Raw genomic sequence first — 20,273 nt, 5'->3', positions numbered from 1 at the left:
TTAATTGAGTATTTCTATTTGTAATTTTGATCAATTCCGACTTGTTTTACTAAAGTTCATTACGCGTTGTAATACGGTGAACTGACTTTATCGAAATATTGTGGATAGCAAGAGTCGCCACCGACTTTTATTTTATCCAATTGGAAAGGCAAAAAGAACAGGAAAGACCTTTGAAAGATTTTGAGTTCGGGGGGCACGTTATACAAAGGGAAGGTGTAAGGCACCCTTTGCATCCATGGGCTCTTAATTGCTTAGCTCACTTGTTTGTTTGAATTATTTGAAAAAAGTGTCGTGTGTGAATAATAAAAAGATTTCGTTTAAGGACTTTAGCTAGTAAATAAGCGTAGCCTTGTTTTGAAAGTATTCGAAAATGAGGTGTGAAAAGCATTTGATTTTGATTTGAATGGAGCAAGAAATTAAGAACTACCTACCCTAAGTTCGTCTTTCTTGTTCTTTAAGTCATTCGGGCGAAAGGATCTATCCATACCATGAGAGGGCAGGAAGTCTTTCAATTGGATGTGCGGGTCATCGAGAAAAGTATCATTCGCCATAAGACTGTTGTTTACGGTGATTTCCGGTAAACAACCGCTAGTCTTCCAAACTATAATAAATATGATTTGGTTACTCGCAGGATCGACTAGATTGATCCTAGGACATAGTCAAACGAAAGGTTTATTGATGTGATTTGGTTCATACCCGTTTGTTTTGATTTCGAGAAATTTATGTTCAAAATGACTAATCATTCGATGTAACGTTAGTTGTATAAGTTAATGTAACTTCAATGCATAAATCATAATAAGAAAAGCATGTGAATTGCGATAATGGAAATTGCAAGAATATAAATTGCAGAAAGTAATGTGCATGAAATTAAATAACTTCGAAAGTAAAAACTTAAACAAAGAAAAGAAAGTAAAGAATCAAAAAGATATGTGATGAAAGTAAATACATATGTATTCAAATTGGTGGTGTCATACGTACATTTCTCAGCGAACTCTTTCTCTTAACACTTGATACTTGAGTAATATTTGAGTGATTTGTACAAAATGAACACACGAAATCCTATCATTAAGACTCCTATTTATACTAAATTCGACCCTAACGGTCCTACACTAATGTAATGCCACGTTGACCACAGAAAATCCAGGGATGCCATCTGTCTTCGTGCGGTTACACAAACTTCTTCGAAATTCAAATCATCCCGCCTGAATCTTCCTTCGACGCGTGGCAACATAATTAGAAACGAGAATATCACGAAAATACGCTAAGCTTCAGTACTTCGCATATTTCAAAAAACGTTTAAGTCCCAAAAGACAATTTCTTTCGAATTTAGCTTCAGTGCTAACCGTCTTCGATCCAACTTAAACCAATACTTTCGAACATGGCCATCAGTAGCCATTTTTATCTTCATAGATGATCATCAATAACCATCTTCTTTTAAATTCTAACTCTTCGAAAAACATCCTTCTCGAACGAAATCCTCAACTAACAAATTGCCCCCAATAAATGCCTGTTTCGATAAACGAGAGAAATGGGCGTTTCTTGCCACGATGGGATTTCGTTTTGCTTTCTTAGAGTCCCGAGACTAATAATTGACGTCATAATTAATTATAACTCTATTTCCGAAACGTCTTGTCACTTTCAAAAAACGTCTTCTCAACAGTTACATTCCCATGTCTTGACCTTACCTTATGATCATTACTCCTACATCCTAGGAATAAAGCTGGTTACTATTCAACCGCCGTTGGATTAAATCAAGACTTGCCATGTGTCCTTTAGCTTTTACCCAGAAGATTTAAAAGGGTTTCCGTTAAACCTTTAAATACTTAGTCTCTTCTCCTCTTTTCCCTTTCACTTTCATTCCTTCAAACTCTTTTCAGAAAACACAGTACTCAGTTACCTTCATAACTTCTTCCTCAAATCAAACATCTCTCAATGGCGTCTTCTTCAAATACTCTCCAATCAGTTCTGAAACTTCAGAAACCTATACAAATGGGGAACCAAGAATACATACCGAATCCAAATACTGCGGAGGAACGCGCCATTTACGCTTCTCAGGTAATCATCCCTTTTGAACTTTCTGAAAAAACTTGTGCTTTCATGGGCCCATTACCAGGAGAAAATAGTTCACCAAGTAAATTCTTCCCTGCGTATTATAAGACTAGGCCTCTAGTTAGCAAGACAAAAATAGATGATGAAGGTAATCCGATTTTAGAGGACTCTAACCCCACAGAAGGGGTTTCGACTACGCCTCCTGTAACCTTAGAGAAAATTAGGTTAGATTATGTAACCAATTTTGTAAAGGTTTTTAGGTCAGTCCCTTTAGCAAAAGATCTTGATCTGTATTACTCTTGGTTAGCTAAAGTGGAGAAACAAAAGGCTTCTTTCTAGCAAGAGTTAGGGATTTATGACATAATTCAATTGTCTAATACTGGTTTGGAATATAACCAAACTATGTTGTAGCAACCTGCCCTAAAAATTAAGCTTTAGAGTCGCCACCTATTCTACCAAGGCGAATAGGAAACCTTTAATGATTAAGAGATTTAGGGTAAGATACTATATTCGGGTTAAGGGAAGGTGTTAGGCACCCAAAACCCTTTCCTAAAGGTTAACATTTTAAAGATGAAGGTTTGTGGCAGAACATAAAGAAAAGTAACAAACAGAATAGGGTTAACAACTTTAATAATTGACATAATTAGGGTTTGAGGGAAGGGGGACTCGCCTTGTTGCCAAGTGCCTACGTACCTCCTTAGGGAGGATCAGAGTCTACGTAGTTCGGGGAGGGTTGTATGCCATTAAGATTTGAATTTGATAGGATTGGGAATTTGTCTCAAAGGCTTTTGAAATAGCCTAATGATAATGTATGATTTGATACCAGAAGTTTGAAAAGCGGGGATGTGTTTTAGGGTTTGGGCGTACAACCCTATTTTTAGTTTGTACAATTAACCGCAATGACCGATAGGTTCAATCACCATAATTAAAAGATTATTATTTGCATCATTACCAATTTTAATCGATTAATTCGCTTATCACTAATAATGATTAGCGTATTTTTATTAATTTTTATTTGATTTGTATCGTTGGTATTGTTACCCCTCACAATCGATTAATTCGACTAAAAAGAATAACAAATTAAATTAAGAAAAGGAAAAGATTAATCATCACAATCAATAAAATAATTGCAACCATTTAATCGAATATAATTCAATTCATATTTTAATTAAATAACATTTTAATTAAGATTTATTGTTGACCATAGCGATTAATTGATTTAATCGGAACGAACAACAAATTAAAATTCTTAACATAATTATTACATATTGTATTTTAAAAATAATTAACATTTAATTAATATATTAAGAAAATAATCTAACTAAATGAAATAATTTAAGTTAATTAAGTTTTTATTAAGGTTTTGATTAGGTGTGTTTATGGTTAGGGTGCATAGCATGAGGAGTCAGACTGGGCGTTAGATCTAGGGCCAATGGGAATTCTGAAGGCCCAGATCTGAGGGTGCGTGGTAGGCTCTAGCGCTACAGTCACATGGGATCAAGAAGTCACAGCTTTCATTAAAAAAAATATAGGGAGTGAAGGTTCGAACCCACGCCCCCTCACTCACAAACCTTTCCACTAACCACCCCACCAAACGCGTTATTCTGTTTAACCAACGCGCGCCGTTTAACAAATAATGAAACAATAAGCAAACGAAAACAATGCGCGCGAATTTCAAATGGACGAACCAGACGTTGACACGCCATCGTCTCTTTCCCCAGAACTCATAAAACCTGCAAGTTCAGCTACGATTTTGCTACGAAAACACTCCGTAGCAACAGTGCCCACGAAAATAGCGAATAGCCCCTGCTCACAAATAAATATTTCGCACCCCACCAGAAACACTCGTCTCAACCATACGAACGTGTCCCTGCCCTCAATTTGACCTAATTTTATCCCTAACGCAAAACCCCAAATTAAACCCTAAAAAGCTCAAACCGGTCGTTAATGGTGGAACACGATTAAAGCATACAAACCCCAAAAAATTAATTCAGAAACGATCAGAGCAACAAGGCAAACCTAAATATGCAATCAATTTCCAACATAGATGCATGAATCATTCAGATCGAACAAGTTTTTAAAACGACCTACTTGAGTTAAATGGAGAGATTTCTGGGGGTGTTGATGCTATGCTAATGTCCAGACACGTTCAAAATCCTTCAGTGAGTGTTTTGCAATCTTCAACTCCCTTTGAAAGCCTCACAATTGCCAAAACCGAATTTGAGTTTTCCTTGGTGATTTTTGTTCTTGCAATTATGCTTTTTCCTCAGAATTTCGTCCCCTCATCTGGTCCCTTGTGTTTTATACTTATAATGGAATGAATTAGGTTAAAAAAGAGAGCCCAAAGATTATTGAATCAAATTTTGCCATATTTGAGAAATTTGATTTCTTTCTTGAATGACAAGCTACTATTTTTGATCAATATTGTATCCAATCTTTCCAATCCATGTATGCACGAAATTAAATATATTTTAGACATTAATTGTGATTGGAAATACTTAAAAATCTATTTTCCATCCAAATATTTGATTTTTATGTTAATTAAATCATTAAAATGAAATAAAAAATCATATTAAATCCAATATAATTGTTAAATTTCGTGGAAAATAATTTTGGGCATGCTAATGTCTTGTGGACCAAGAGTGTAACAAAAAACCATGTGCCCATTTGCAAATTTTCTCCATTTGAACCTCCTTTTTTCATTTTTGGTCCTCAAAAATCACCAAACTTTGATCAAGCATATCTCACTCAATTTTCATGCTATGAGAGAGTTCTAATACTTTTTGGAAACCTCAAGAGGTCCTCTACAAGCTACTTTGGAACATATTTTTCACTTGAAGCTTTTATCTTGATCATATCCTCTTTGGGAAAAAACTGCTTTTGAGGGATGCCTGAAAATGACCTATAATCTTTTGCCTTGTATCTCTTAAATGAAGCACTTCTAGCCTTGGCTTGTGAGACACAAAGTTGTAGAGAATCCAATTTCCTTCAAAATAGGCTTTGAGTGGGAAATTTCTGACATTCTATGTGAAAGTTATGGTCAGTCTAAGTTGAGTTGACTTTTTCCTAGAGAAACCCTAATTTGAACCTTTTTGCATTTGTTCATCTCTGAGTTTCTACTGATAAATCATGATCAAATTTTGATCAAATGATGGATATACACTTATGTTCTTGCCTTTTGATCAATGATTTGGAGATTGAATTATGTTTGGATGGTAGTTGACCTTTTAAGTTGTGATCAGTTGATTGGGGTTGTGCCTTGACTTTTGCTATGGAGTTATATTAGGTCACTATAAACCATATACCCTTGATAAAAAGCCTTATCTCATTAGTCCCTCTTAGGGGAATCTCAAACCCTAGCCTCAGGAGGCTCTGGGCTAGGAGTGTGGCTTGAATGGAACCCTAGCCTTTGAATCTTTGTAGGTGAAGTAGATGGGGCAATTTTTGGGGTATGACATATGTTAGTAGCGTCAGTCCATTTCTGGGATGCTTCTCACAATACCTTTCACCTTCTGTGTGGAATGATCACTCCAACCCTTTTCGATGTAGCTGCTATCACAGGGCTTCGACCAACTGGCGAAACCTTTGATCCTAATATTTTGGATGTTGATACCATCAACTTCAACGAAGCTACCGTTACCTATACTGCTTTCATCCAACAATATCATGATCAGGCAGATGCTCCAGTTTCTGACATAGAACACATTGCTTTCCTGGCATTATGGCTTTCGAGGTGTGTTTTCTGCTCCAGGTCCATACAAGTGGCGAAAAGATATCTTTGCATGGCTAATCAGTTACATGATGGCAAAAAACTGAACCTAAGCCAGTTGATTCTAGGGTTTCTCTATGAAAACCTTAGTGGAGCTGTAGACCTTGTAAAGACTTACACAACCGGCTCTCTCCTCTTCGCTGGTCCTTTCTCGTTATTACAATTGTGGCTTAACGCTACTTTTGAAACTCACCTCCCCTTTCGGGGCGTTATCAACGAAGAAGCTCCAGAAATCAAAAACCGCACTGTCGAAGGGACTAGATTGGCTTTGTTAACTCCGAAAGAAGAACCTGGGAAACTTCGTGAACATTTCCTAGCATATGTAATGATGTTTGCTAAACGTTACCAATTCAGTTCTTCGATGGCTCCATTTGTACGAAGGGCTGTAGGTCCTGAATGGTTTACTCGAGAATTCCCCGCAACATCTCCGGATCACCAAGCTGAGTCGTTGGCCATTTGGGAAGCTTTTCTTATCCCAAGGTTATTCTATCATCGCCTTCGACCTTCTAAAAGTCAATGTATCCTTGTTTGCTATCAACCAAATCTTGTATCGAGACAGTTTGGGTTGGTCCAAGTGAAGCCCAAGTGTCTATATGACAAGAGAAGCCACATGTGCTTCCTCACTTTATATCTAACTGAAGATGAATGTGATACGAAGATAGCCAGATATACTGATGTTTCCACCCTTTCTCCTATCTCTTTCGTTCCTGCTTTCTATTCCACTCCAGATTTTCAACAATGGTGGTCAGAATATTACACCACACAAATCTATGATGTCGAAGGCCTTACTCGAGAACTAACTGAAGCTTTTACTGCTGTGCAGGATAAATTCCACAAAGGTACTTCAACTCACATTAAGGAAATCCAAGCTTTTCAAAAGTTCTTTGAAACTATTTACAGGCCTGATGATCTTAGTCGGACCGTTCGCGAGGCTGCTATTATTTTACGTGAAAAGTTTTCTGCAAAACTGGATAAGTTGAAATTGCCCCCGCCTGTTCGACCAGAATGACGTTATGAAGTGGCATTTGAACTTACTCCCCCAAAATTCCCTCCACTGCCAAGTGCTGATTTTGGTGTGGCTTTAAGTCCTCCTTTCCCAGACTGGTTCGTGTGTGGGAATACTCTCAAAATTCTTCGAGAGAGTACCAAAAAACGCGTTGAACCAGTGGTCCCGACTAAGCACACCCTGGATACTTTCAAAGGGCATCTTCATATAGATCTTGAACATGTTCGTATCCTGACTCCAATACCCGAAGGTTTGGGTTTATTTGTTTTTTTAGACTGACTCTTCTTTTTCTTATCGAAATAATAATCCCAATCTTTGTTGCAGCTGTTGCTCGAAAGAGAAAAGTTAAAGCAACTCCTACGCAGAAAGGTTCTGAGGTCTCGAAGAGCAATAAGCCAAGTGGGAGCGATTCTGTTACGACTGACGCGAAACCCACGGTACACCCAGATTTCATATTTCAACTTGCATGTCTCACGAATAGTGCTTATTTGTCCTTCTTTTTTACTCTTCAGGGTTCGAAGCCTCCAATGCCTTTAAAGCGAAAAGCTCTTCCAACGACTACTCCAGACGTTGCTTCGGATGAAGATGACAAGTCTCCTCCTCGTACCAGGCAAGGGCATAAAAAGAAACAAAAAGCCACCACTCCTGTGGGCAAAAAGCAAGGACCTGGGTCTTCGAAGATTACCTCTTCGAGTGATAAGGTGTTTTCTGAAGAATCGCCTTTAAAAACCACTAGTAATGCTCTCGTGATGGAAAGCCATAATTCAAGTCCAGCCACTAATGCAGCTAAGGTATCTAGGCTTTACAACATGATCATTTCCACGACTCTTATTTCGAATGATTAAATTAATGTCACCTTATGGTTGCAGGATGACATTGGAACAGCTACTTCTGATTTCAACTCCTTCAATGCTGCTATTGACCCTGGTAATCCCCAAGGTGAACAAAGAAGTCTTTTGCTTGTGTCGAATAATTCTCTTGCAACTCTTGTACCATAATTAACCATATTTATTCATTTTTTGCAGATGTCCCCCAACATACCTCACATGTACTTTCACCAGTCCTCGAAGATGTTTCTCCTCTTGCCATTATCCATACTGTACCTCCTGTTGAAGGAAGCCATTCGACTGATGATTCTCCTCCTACTCGCAAAGGTGCTAACATTGGTGAAGAGGACCAATTCTCAGGCGAAGATAATGCAGCTGTACTATCGACTGGGAGTGAGGACACCGTATCTGATCAAGGTGCTGTGGAAGAAACTTCCAAGTTGGTCAAAACTAACCCCTGTGGGAAGCCAAACTTCGAAACTGTAGTTATTCCTGAAACTACTCCAATGCCTGCTTCGACCATGCCTACTCCTTCAGAATTGGAGCAACTTAAGCGGACCGATCCTCTCAGCTTTCTCAAAACCATGATGAAAATCGATGGTACTTCAGCTCTTATGTCCGAAGCTTCTCCAATTGTTCAAAGAAAATCTGGAGGTAAAGAGGACATCCCAGGCCTCCTTCATCAAATAAAGGAGGATTTCTTCGAAATGAACCTCGTCGAAATCTTAAGTAAGGATGCCACAAAGTGTCATGGCTTGAAGCAACTCTTGAAGAAAGTGGATTTACTTTTGGTTTCGAAAGAAGTCTCGGATGTGATTGTACTTCTAGGTTCATTAATCGACCATCTTCAATCTAATGTTCTTAGACAGAACAATGTTAGTGAGAAGCTTGCTGCAAAAATGGCCTCTCATAGTGCTTCATGGAAAGCCGCCATTGAGGCAACCAACAAAGGTGAAGCTCTTAGGTTGGAGCGTTCGAAGAACCAAGAAGAGTATGATCAATGTGAGAAAAACATACAATCTTGGAAGCAAGAGATCAAGAAACTTGAAGAAAAAATACAGGCAGCTGAGTCTCGCCAAGCAACCATTCGACAAACCAACGATCAAGAGATAGCTGAAGTCGCGCGACTAGGCATCCAACACTTTGAAGATGCACAGAAATTGGTGCCGGAAATCGAAGAATTAAAGGAGCAACGGGCCTTGCTCGAGCTTCGTATGTCTTCGTGGGAGACTCAGTATTCGAAGATCAAAGATAGCCTTCCCAGGGACTTCAATTAATTTTTCTTCAAACTTTGTATTACTTTTTTGTGGCGTTAATCTCTTTATTTTGTAATTACCTATCTTTAGAATATATATAATGAAAATCTTATCTTTTTCATGTTCACATTTTGCTCTGAAACGACCAATAGTAATATTTAACAACTACTTTGAAAATATTGTCACCATATTTCTTATCCGCCACAGTAACCTTAATGAATGCTTCACGTGGTTCGATTGCCCTTCGCAGTCCTAAACTTGACGTTTCTCCTCCCCTTAGCCGTAATCATCATTACTTACTGACGTCATTTCCTCTCAAACGTCTCTTTGAGACGTGCGTGCATCAGTTTTATGATTACATCCCAACTTCCAAGGGCGGGAAACGGCGATGGCCATAACTTCTCTCTGAAAATACCAAACGCAGTATAATCAACATTAAATGAAACGTTTTCTTGTGGCTCCTTTTAACTATATAAAGGGTTAGTATCCTTTTCTTTTCTTCATACTTTCTCAAACCTCTACCTCATAATTCTTTTCTTTCCTCTTGTACTCTTTCCAACCACAATCTTCCTCAACCTTCAGTATGGCACTAAACAACACCCTAACTTATGCCAATATTAGAACTCTCATTAAAAAGGAGTTCAAACCTTGCCCGGAAGAGTTCAGCAGGCATCACATAAGCCTTCGTGCTCTTTTCCATAACCAGGGAATGGGTTATTACCCAACAATCTTAGAGGGAAACGTTTATCCCAAGATGCTTGCTGACTTCTGGATGTTTGCGTACCTACGCATTGATCCTGAAGGAAGAACTACTATAGTTTCCCAAGTTCGAGGGGCTGAAATCTCTATCACGCCTTCCACCATCTCCGATTTGTTGCACTGTAGCAACACTGGAGCAACCTTTGATGACAACAGCTTCACCATGACCACCTCTATCTTACTAGAGAGTCTCATGGAAAATGATCCATTTAGCGCCAAAGTCATCCGGATTTGGCATCAACTATTAGTGGGTAACTTTTACCCACGAAGCTGTGATGAGAAGAACATCATGGTGGAGGACTTAGAGTTCATCTCCTGTGCTCTGCGAGGGGTGAAGATCAACTTTCCTTTGTTGATTTTCAAACGATTCGTGGAAACCGTCGCTTTAACTTCCTCTCGAGAAGGTTCAGTAGGTTGCCTTCCTTTTGGGAGATTTTTATCCTACTTATTCCTCAAGAGAGGTGTAGTTCGAAGGATGCGGGCTTCAGGGCACGTGGATATGTTCGAAGCAGAAGGCCTTCATATGCTGTCTTTGGAAGACATAGAGCAAAGGGTCAACTAAAGGGTAGACCCCCCTTTTTTTAGGTTTTTTACTACTTCTTTTTTGTAATCTTTTGCTGCTCCATATGGGCCAAAATCACTTGTACCTTCTGACCATTTTGGCTTACGTAACATTACTTAGATGTCTGCGTTTTTGTAATTTTTACTTCATGTATGCTTGGTTTGTATCTCTTTAGATACTTCACATTTATTCTTAAGATCCTACGATCTTCTGCTAATTCCTCTATCTCTTAAGCATTATTTGAGAATGCTTTCAAGATTCTAAAGGGACCTTCCCAGTGTGGGGACCATTTCCCCAAAGCTTGGTTCTTTCGGTCTATAGGTAAAATAACTTTCCACACTAAGTCATTATTAATAAACGTTTTACCTTTCACCTTTTTATTGTATGCTCTGGACACCCTTTCTTTCTGTCTCTTTATCATCTCCAAAGCTCGAAGCCTGTCTTCGTCCAAATCCACTAATTCATTCATCATCAGTTCCCAGTACATGTTAGGGGGAATTTTTGCTTGTCTTTGTATCCGGACTGATTGCAAGTATATTTCAACTGGGTGTACCGCATCATGTCCGAATGTTAGTTGAAAAGGCGTAGTGTTCGTGGCTTCTTTCGGAGATGTTCGACAAGCCCACAGTGCTTGGTCCAAAGTTTTGTGCCAACTTTTATGTTTTTTCCCTACATGTTTCTTTATGAGACCAATTATTATTTTGTTCGCTGCTTCGACTTGTCCATTTTCCTGAGCATAGTAAGGTGTAGAAGTAAATAACTTGAAGCCTATCTCTTTGGCGAAATCCTGCATTTTTCGTCCAGTAAACACTGATCCCTGATCTGTAGTTATACTTTCTGGGATCCCAAATCTGTATATGATATGTTTCTGAATGAACTCGATCACAGCTTCTTGATCAACATTCGCGAGAGGTATAGCTTCGACCCATTTTGTGAAATAGTCAATTCCCACTAAAATATACCTTTGACCTTTGGATGACTTGGGATGAATTTCTCCAATTAGGTCCAATGCCCAACCTCTAAAGGGCCAAGGCTTTATTATTGAACTTAGTTCACTTGCGGGAGCATGTTGAATACCTGCATGTTTTTGACATTCTTGACACCCTTTGGCAAATTCTATGCAGTCTTTTAACATGGAAGGCCAATACATTCCGTATCGGAATATAAGCCATTTCATCTAGTGCCCCGCTTGGTGGGCACCGCATGCTCCGCTATGCACGTTCAAGAGAGCTAAGTAAGCTTCCGCTTCACCCAAACATTTTAACAATACTCCTTCAGGAGTCTTTTTGAACAATTCATTTCCCATCAGAAAGTATGATAAGGCTCGATATTTTACCTTCCTATCCGTTTCTGACGAAGGGTCCTTCAAATAATTCACAATAGGACTTCTCCAGTCTGTGTCTGCTAGCGAGTCTATGTTCAAAACTTCGAATTCTTCTTTGTTAGCAAACCCTATTCGTGAGTTCTCCAGATCACTTGGAGAAAGTTTCGTAGCCATTGCTCTGCCTCTTACTTGGATCAATTCCTCGAATTTGTCTTTCGATACCCTGTATCCTGAGGCTAGTTGTGCCAAATCGTTTGCTTCCTGATTGTGCAATCTTGGGACATGGTTCAGATCCACATATTCGAATTTTTTAAGCAACCTATTTGCTATGACAAAGTACATGATCAATTTTTCTTTGATGCACTTGTACTCTTTCGTTAATTGTTTAATCACCAATTCGGAGTCTCCTTTAATTTCGACTCTGGTTGCCCCCAATTCTAACAAAGCTTCGAGTCCGGCTATTAACGCTTCGTACTCAGCTTCATTGTTGGAACATAGAGGGCCTTCGATTTTGTACTTGAGCTTTGTTGGAATTCCTTCAGGAGAAATTAGCAATATTCCAACGCCAGTTCCATCTTTGTGAGTTGAACCGTCAAAATATAACTTCCAAGGTAGCAGTTCCACGTATTGCTGAAAATTTTCTACTACTGCATGATCAACAATGAAATCTGCCACAATTTGTCCCTTCATTGCTTTAAGGGGTTGAAATGTTAAAGAGTACTCAGTTAAGGCTAAAGCCCATTTGCCAATCCGACTATGCAATATTGGCTTTGATAACATATGTTTAATAACATCAGAATGAGACGAAACATACACATCAACTGGCTTTATATAATACTTGAGTTTAATACATGAGAAATATAAACAAAGGCAGAGTTTTTCTATTGCACTATATCTAGTCTCTGCATCATTGAGTACTCTACTTAGATAATAGATGGCTCTTTCGATGCCATTTTCGTCCTCCTGGGCTAACATGCTACCTATTGTTCTATCCGAAGCTGAAATGTACAAGCGCATGTGCTTCTTTCCATTCGGAGGAGCCAATATTGGAGGATGCATCAAGTATTGCTTAATCTTTTCAAAAGCTTCTTGATGTTCAGCTAGCCATTCAAACTTGCCTTGCTTGAGTCGAAGCAAAGGCGAAAAGGCTTGTGTGCGCCCACTTAAATTGGAGATGAATCTTCTCAAAAAGTTTATCTTCCCCAACAAGGACTGCAGTTGCTTTTTTGTGGAAGGAGGCTTCGTTTCCATAATAGCCTTTGTCTTATTCTGGTTAATTTCTATCCCCTTCTTGTGGACCAAAAAACCCAGGAAATCTCCTGCCTGCACAAAGAAAGCACATTTAAGGGGGTTCATCTTCAAGCCATGTTTTCGCATTCTCTCGAATGATTGGCTCAGATGATCTAGATGATTGAAATCTGATACAGATTTCACCACAATATCATCTATGTATACCTGCATAAACGTTTCTATAAAGTCATGAAATATAGAATTCATTGCTCTCTGATATGTTGCTCCATCATTTTTTAGGCCGAAAGGCATCACTACCCATTCGTATGTGCCTATTGCTCCTGGGCAACGAAAGACTGTTTTAGATACATCTTCTTCTGCAATGAAAATTTGGTTATATCCAGAGTGTCCGTCTAACATACTCAGATACTCGAATCCTGCGGCTGAATCTACCAGCATTTCTGCCACAGGTATAGGATACTCATCCTTAGGCGTTGCTGCGTTTAGATCCTGAAAATCTATGCATACTCTTAAAGAACCATTCCTTTTAATAACTGGCACAATATTAGCAATCCATTCAACATACCTCGTGGTCTGGATGAATTTGCAGCGCATGAGTCTTTCTACCTCTGCTTTGATCTTCGAATGGATCTCGGGTGCAAATCTTCTTGGAGTTTGCTTAATGGGCTTTTTTCCTTCTTTGATTGGCAACTTTAGTTCGACCAAGTCTCGTCCCAAACCAGGCATTTCGTCGTAATCCCATGCAAAACAATCTTTGTTTTCTTTCAGCAACGTAATGACTTTAGATTTTAGAGTTGGTTCCAGCTTTGCACTGACATACGTTATCCTATTCAGATCTCCTTCTCCGAGATTTACCTCTTCAAGTGGATCTTGGGCTAACATTTTAATATTCGAGGCCATCGGGTCTTTTTCGAACCCCAGAGGCTCTTCGTCATAAATTGCGTCCAGTTTTTGGGTAAGTTCTTCCTCTGTGGCGTTTACCCTTGAACTTGGTATCTCCTTATCTTCTGAAACCGAATTCACTGTCATGTTTGATAATTCGGCTTCGAGAGCCGTATTTCTTTTGTTCTCGGCTATATAAGCCGAAATCTTCTCAAAGAAGGATGACTCAGACATCATCAACATCGTCGCCCCAGCCGGTTGGCCGTATCGTCGGATAATTCTTCCTTGATGCAATATCTTCTGGACCGTCCATTATCTCTCTATTCCACTGGAAGCCATTTGGGTGTAAAGATAGATAATATAATGCGTTCTTGTTTGGAGTGTATATATCTTCCGCAGCATGGCAAGGTCCTATGTTTCCCAAGTTCCTGTCGAAGCTAGTTTTGTTGACTTGATTAACTTCAGCCATATAATAACTCTGGTCTCCTTCGATGTTCTCTACTATGCCATCTTGTCTCCAAATGGTTAATCTTTGGTGCATGGTTGAAGGTACCGCAACAACTCTGTGGATCCATTCCCTTCCTAATAAGAGGTTATAATTTGCTTTTGCTGGTATTACCATGAACATAGTTGGCCTGGTAACGGAACCCACAGTTAAGTTAACTTGAACAACTCCCAGAGTTTGCCCAATCTTGCCTTCATAGTTTGACAAAACCATGTTATGAGGCTTTATATCTGTGTCGAACATGCTAATTCTTTTCAACATATATTGGGGCATCAGATTCACTGCAGCCCCTCCATCTACCAGGACTTTGTTAATGCCAACGTTCTCAATCTTAGCCCTTATGTAAAGTGGTTTCAGATGATTTCGCATGCCTTTGTCAGGCCTTTCGAAGAAAGCATTCTGCTCTTCAACTGCCCCATTGTTTAGCACGTAGTAACACACGGGTCTGTGTTTTGTCATCTCCTCTGCGTCAATTTCTTCACATTCCTCGACTTCAGTTTCTTGATTGAATTCGTGAGGGAGGACTGACACCACGTTGCATATCAAGTTGAGAGATGATACTCCATCCGAATCGAAATCATTTGTCATTCTATCTTCTTCCTTCCAAGAACTGGAACGCATCTTTTCTTCTTCTAAAATATTCTCTGCTTCGAAGAGTCTGCGTTCTACCGGAGGCTTGTTTGCCTTTGCCCCCTGGTGTTGTACTTGGTTGCTGCTAGAGTCTCCAACCTCTCTTGGCTTGTATTCTCTTTGGGCCTTCTTCATTCTTTGGTGCCTTCTCCATTGGGATCTGGACATAGGATTTCTACCTTTATAATTCTCAAGCCTATGCATCTCTCGATTTGAGGTCTGGAACTGCTTCCTATAGGCCATCGCAGTTCTTCCTCCTTGTTCCCAACTTCTCCACTTATTGGTTCTTGCGCCAGCTTGCACCCATCTGTCCCTAGGTGTATCTGCAGGGACTTTGAATGTGACCCTTCGTGCATTAGGGTGAGGACTATCAGGCCTTTTATATGAAGTTCGATTGTCGAACGTATATAAATTAGGACGGAGACCTTGAGTTTCTCGATTCATGATAAAATAACTCCTTTCGAGGGAACGTGCTAGGAGTTCATCATACACTGCCCCACACCTGGGACATATCACTACCTCCGTATTTGCCATGTGGCATCTGACCAAGAAACTCACCAAACTTTCTGCAGTTCTTGGGTATATCTTTAGCAGTAGGTTTCCGCCTCTCCAAGGCTTCTCCAATCTTTCTCTCAGGGTCCTCTCGAAGTTAGTTTGGATTCTTCGATTCAGCATTATGGAACATCTTGGGCACATCAGCATTTTTCCTCGATTCTTCTCGTGGTAATTCCAAAGGTAATCTTTCAAAGTTTCGTCTTTTGGTGAAATATCCACATTTCCCTGCTGCTTTGTCAACCATTCTTCTAGTTCTTCGATTTCAGACAAAGGTCGTCTAGCATTCACCATGTTGACAACTGCTGGAGGGGCTTCAGAAATTTGTATCTACTGAAGTTTCATCATGAGGTCTTCAGTGGCCTCACTAGATTTTTCTTCCAGATTGTCAGTTATTTCTGGGTCGAGGGATCCTTCAACATCAGTATTGAAGACCGCGTCATCATTTAGGCTTTCAGCAGCCTGCTTTCCTTTTGACATCATTTCTGGTTCAGCAAATTCGACTTCAGACACTTCCACCATGTTGATGTCGTATGGCTCACATAGGTTGGTGTCAGCAATGTTCAGGGGGGTGGTATCGACTTTCATATGGCTCTTGGTCTTGTCAGCGAATTTCAAACGACCATCCTTGATAGCATTCTGAATTAGATCCCTGAAAAGAAAACATTGTGAGGTTTTATGGCCTAAAAAGCCATGATATTTACAAAAGCCTCGCTTCTTCCGTTGTTCTAACGGAGGAATTTTAGAATTAGGAGGCACTATCATTTGGCCATCTTTTACTAATAAATCGAATATTTCGTCACATTTGGTGACATTGAATGTATAAGTTTTCTTAGGAAATTTATCGTTTTTATCATTTTCTTCTGGATTTTTCCATTGGCAGGCGTGAGTGATTTACAAGCATAAGGCGGTGCTTCTTTTAATTCAGCTAGGTCTATTTTGACCTCCTCTACGCCATATGAGTCATCGAAGGTTTCGCTATCAGTGTCTTCGACTTCAACGTAGGATATTCTTTCTTTCTTATAACTCTTGTTCACTTTAGCCTTTTCTGCCTTCAGCCGTTCGACCTGTCGAACCCTATCTTCCAGTTGGGCCATGTCTCTTAAATATTGGGTATCTAATTTCTTTCTAATCGAATAGTCTAAACCACCAGCGGCTATTTCGACTAATTCGTGTTCTGGGACGACTGTGAAACATCTTGATTTCAACAAACGAAACCTGTTTAGATAATCATCAATAGGCTCTGTGAACTTCCTTTTAATGCTAGCCAATTCCTTCAAACTTATCTTTGTTTGACCCATGTAAAACTGTTCGTGGAACAATCTCTCCAATTGTGTCCATGTATCTATGGAGTTTGGGGGTAAAGTGGTAAACCAAATGAATGCATTCTTCGTTAATGAACTAGGAAAATACTTGATCCTTAGATCTTCGTTTCCTGCTAACGTTCCTGCCTCTGTTAAATATCTGGCTATATGTTCCACCGTCGACTCACTAGTATCCCCCGCAAATTTGGTAAACTTGGGTACCTTAATACCCCTAGGCAATTCACTTTGCATGATGTATTCAGGTATGGGGGATGTGTAATTTGGGCGTCGAAATCCAGTATTAAGGCCGTTATTAGCCATTATTCTTTCTATCATGGCAGTTAGATTATTTTCTGTTGCCACGTCATTTCTTCTGACTCTGTGAACAACGTCATCAGGATGTTCGCCCCTCTCCACCATAACTAGTTTGGGTTGTTGTCGAGGAATAGCCTGTTGGCCAGTCTCCGTCGTTTCGATTTGAGTTCCCAATTCGACCACTGGATTCTGTGCGACTGGATTTGGCCTTGGTGGGGGGTCCATGTTTCGGATTTGTCGAATAATTGGATCCTCTTCTTGGTAGGTTAACTGGTTATTCCTTTGTCTATTTTGTGGGACTCCTAAAAAATCCGCCATTCGTCCCAATTGTGATGATAACCTTTGGTATGTTTCTGCGCTATCCTGGCTAGACCTAGTAACACTTGCTACTATTGGATTAAAGATTGTTCCTAATTCTCTAGCAAGGAGTCCTACCATATCCTGGTTACTTGCATCTATTTCTTGTCGAAATGCTGCTTGAGTACTAGTAGTCATAGGGGGAATCTGAGCCGACAAACCAGTATTGTGTGCGCTTCGACCTACTGAACCCACGTTTGGTGAAAACGCCGTTGGGTTGGCTGTAGTGTATGTAGGCCATGTTCCTCGTAATCCTGCCATGTATGAATATGGCATCCCGTAAGGCATATTTGGTCTCCAACCATCCACGGTAAATGATGGTCCTGGGGTAGATAGATAATTTGCAGCGTTTGTCGATACAGGTGGTATCTCGCCTGTGCTTGGCAACGGGGGAGCGGTAGTCGATACTGAAATTGGGATAGTCCCAGTAGAAGCATTCTCAATCCTGGCTTGCGAACTACCCGCTGGTTCGGGTCTTGTCGAAACCGGTATGGCCTGCGCTCCTTGGGTGGAAGTCGAAACATTCTTTGCGTTAGGCGCTACTGTTCCTGACCCTTGTGGGGGATCTTCTTCTCCCCTGCACTGGCCGTTACGACCATTTTCTTGTTGTACCTTCATTTAGGAACTGGATTTGCACTGTTGGTTAATTTATCGTTCCTAAGGTTCATACAAAGTCTTGAAAATTTCTAGACAAAACAAAACAATCAATTAATAACACTTAGTTTGACACTGTCCCACCGGACGTGCCAATTTGTTTACGGTGATTTCCGGTAAACAACCGCTAGTCTTCCAAACTATAATAAATATGATTTGGTTACTCGCAGGATCGACTAGATTGATCCTAGGACATAGTCAAACGAAAGGTTTATTGATGTGATTTGGTTCATACCCGTTTGTTTTGATTTCGTGAAATTTATGTTCAAAATGACTAATCATTCGATGTAACGTTAGTTGTATAAGTTAATGTAACTTCAATGCATAAATCATAATAAGAAAAGCATGTGAATTGCGATAATGGAAATTGCAGGAATATAAATTGCAGAAAAGTAATGTGCATGAAATTAAGTAACTTCGAAAGTAAAAACTTAAACAAAGAAACGAAAGTAAAGAATCAAAAAGATATGTGATGAAAGTAAATACATATGTATTCAAATTGGTGGTGTCATACGTACATTTCTCAGCGAACTCTTTCTCTTAACACTTGATACTTGAGTAATATTTGAGTGATTTGTACAAAATGAACACACGAAATCCTATCATTAAGACTCCTATTTATACTAAATTCGACCCTAACGGTCCTACACTAATGTAATGCCACGTTGACCACAGAAAATCCAGGGATGCCATCTGTCTTCGTGCGGTTACACAAACTTCTTCGAAATTCAAATCATCCCGCCTGAATCTTCCTTCGACGCGTGGCAACATAATTAGAAACGAGAATATCACGAAAATACGCTAAGCTTCAGTACTTCGCATATTTCAAAAAACGTTTAAGTCCCAAAAGACAATTTCTTTCGAATTTAGCTTCAGTGCTAACCGTCTTCGTTCCAACTTAAACCAATACTTTCGAACATGGCCATCAGTAGCCATTTTTATCTTCATAGATGATCATCAATAACCATCTTCTTTTAAATTCTAACTCTTCGAAAAACATCCTTCTCGAACGAAATCCTCAGCTAACAACTGTCCCATGTAACACCCTTCTAAACCCCGCGGAAAATATAAATAAATCAGAGTAAATATACAACAAGGATGCTACAATTAATAAAATAAACAAAATACCATTGTCGTTTGTCATGCTTTATTAGAATTAAACCAAATATCAAACATGTGTCTTGCACAACAGAAACTCATTTTAACAATGTTGAGAAACATATCCAAACAAATCAACAATACATAATCCATAACCAATAATGGCAACAACGTATATCGAGTAACTCTAAGACTATCAACCCCCAGTGTTACAAGATCAGAGCATGACCGACACGACTCCACATAACCGGATAAACTCTACGAGTTATCCTCACCGATCGCTTAAACCGCTACTTCAATCTGAAATCATCAAAGTAAGGGTGAGACTACATCATAATTAAATAGCATTATAAATCATCATATATATAATTTCATAAGCAATTATCTACCCTACTTAGCATATTCAGATTAATCAATTCATACCAATCACAAGCACAAATCAATAGGATGCACCAATAACACAACACAATCATAACACCGGATTTCATCCTGACATGTCACAATTTATACAAAGACCATGTAGACTCTCATGCATGTGGTACCAAAATTCGTGAATCACATTCACAGGACTTCTCTCTTTGATACTGCCCCCTAGTCGCTCACACCCCACACGGGCACACGACTACTGCCTCATCGCTCACACCCCACATGGGCACACGATGACTGCCTGCTAATCTCCGCACAATGGGAATTAGCCGTCAATGCAAATGATTTATGAATGAATGCACACATGTCACATACTTATATCATCATCAACCCGATGCTTAACATCGCTTTATCACATCTTACCAATAACGTCACAACAAGTATGTACATGTACAAGCATCATTCAAAACAAATCAATCATCATCATCCATCAAAACGCATGGTACAACATTTACCATGAATACCATCCATCTGCATCGTCATTCATCAAAACATATGATAACCATATTTACCACGAACAACATCCATTTGCATAACAAGCAGAAGTAATCACATTATAACAACACACATCATTGCACATATTCGATTATGCAAACAACAATTCATTGCACCTCATCAACTATGCAAAACAAGAATAAACCACATTTGAAGAAAACGATACTTTTCAAAATAAAATCAAGTTATTATTGTTTTCTTTATTTCATATGGTAAAGCATTCAATTTAAGGAACAAAGTCCAAAACGGCAT

Source organism: Vicia villosa, linkage group LG2 (genome assembly GCF_029867415.1).
Source record: "Vicia villosa cultivar HV-30 ecotype Madison, WI linkage group LG2, Vvil1.0, whole genome shotgun sequence".
Lineage (NCBI taxonomy): Eukaryota > Viridiplantae > Streptophyta > Magnoliopsida > Fabales > Fabaceae > Vicia > Vicia villosa.
Note: the sequence above shows the minus strand (reverse complement) of the source record.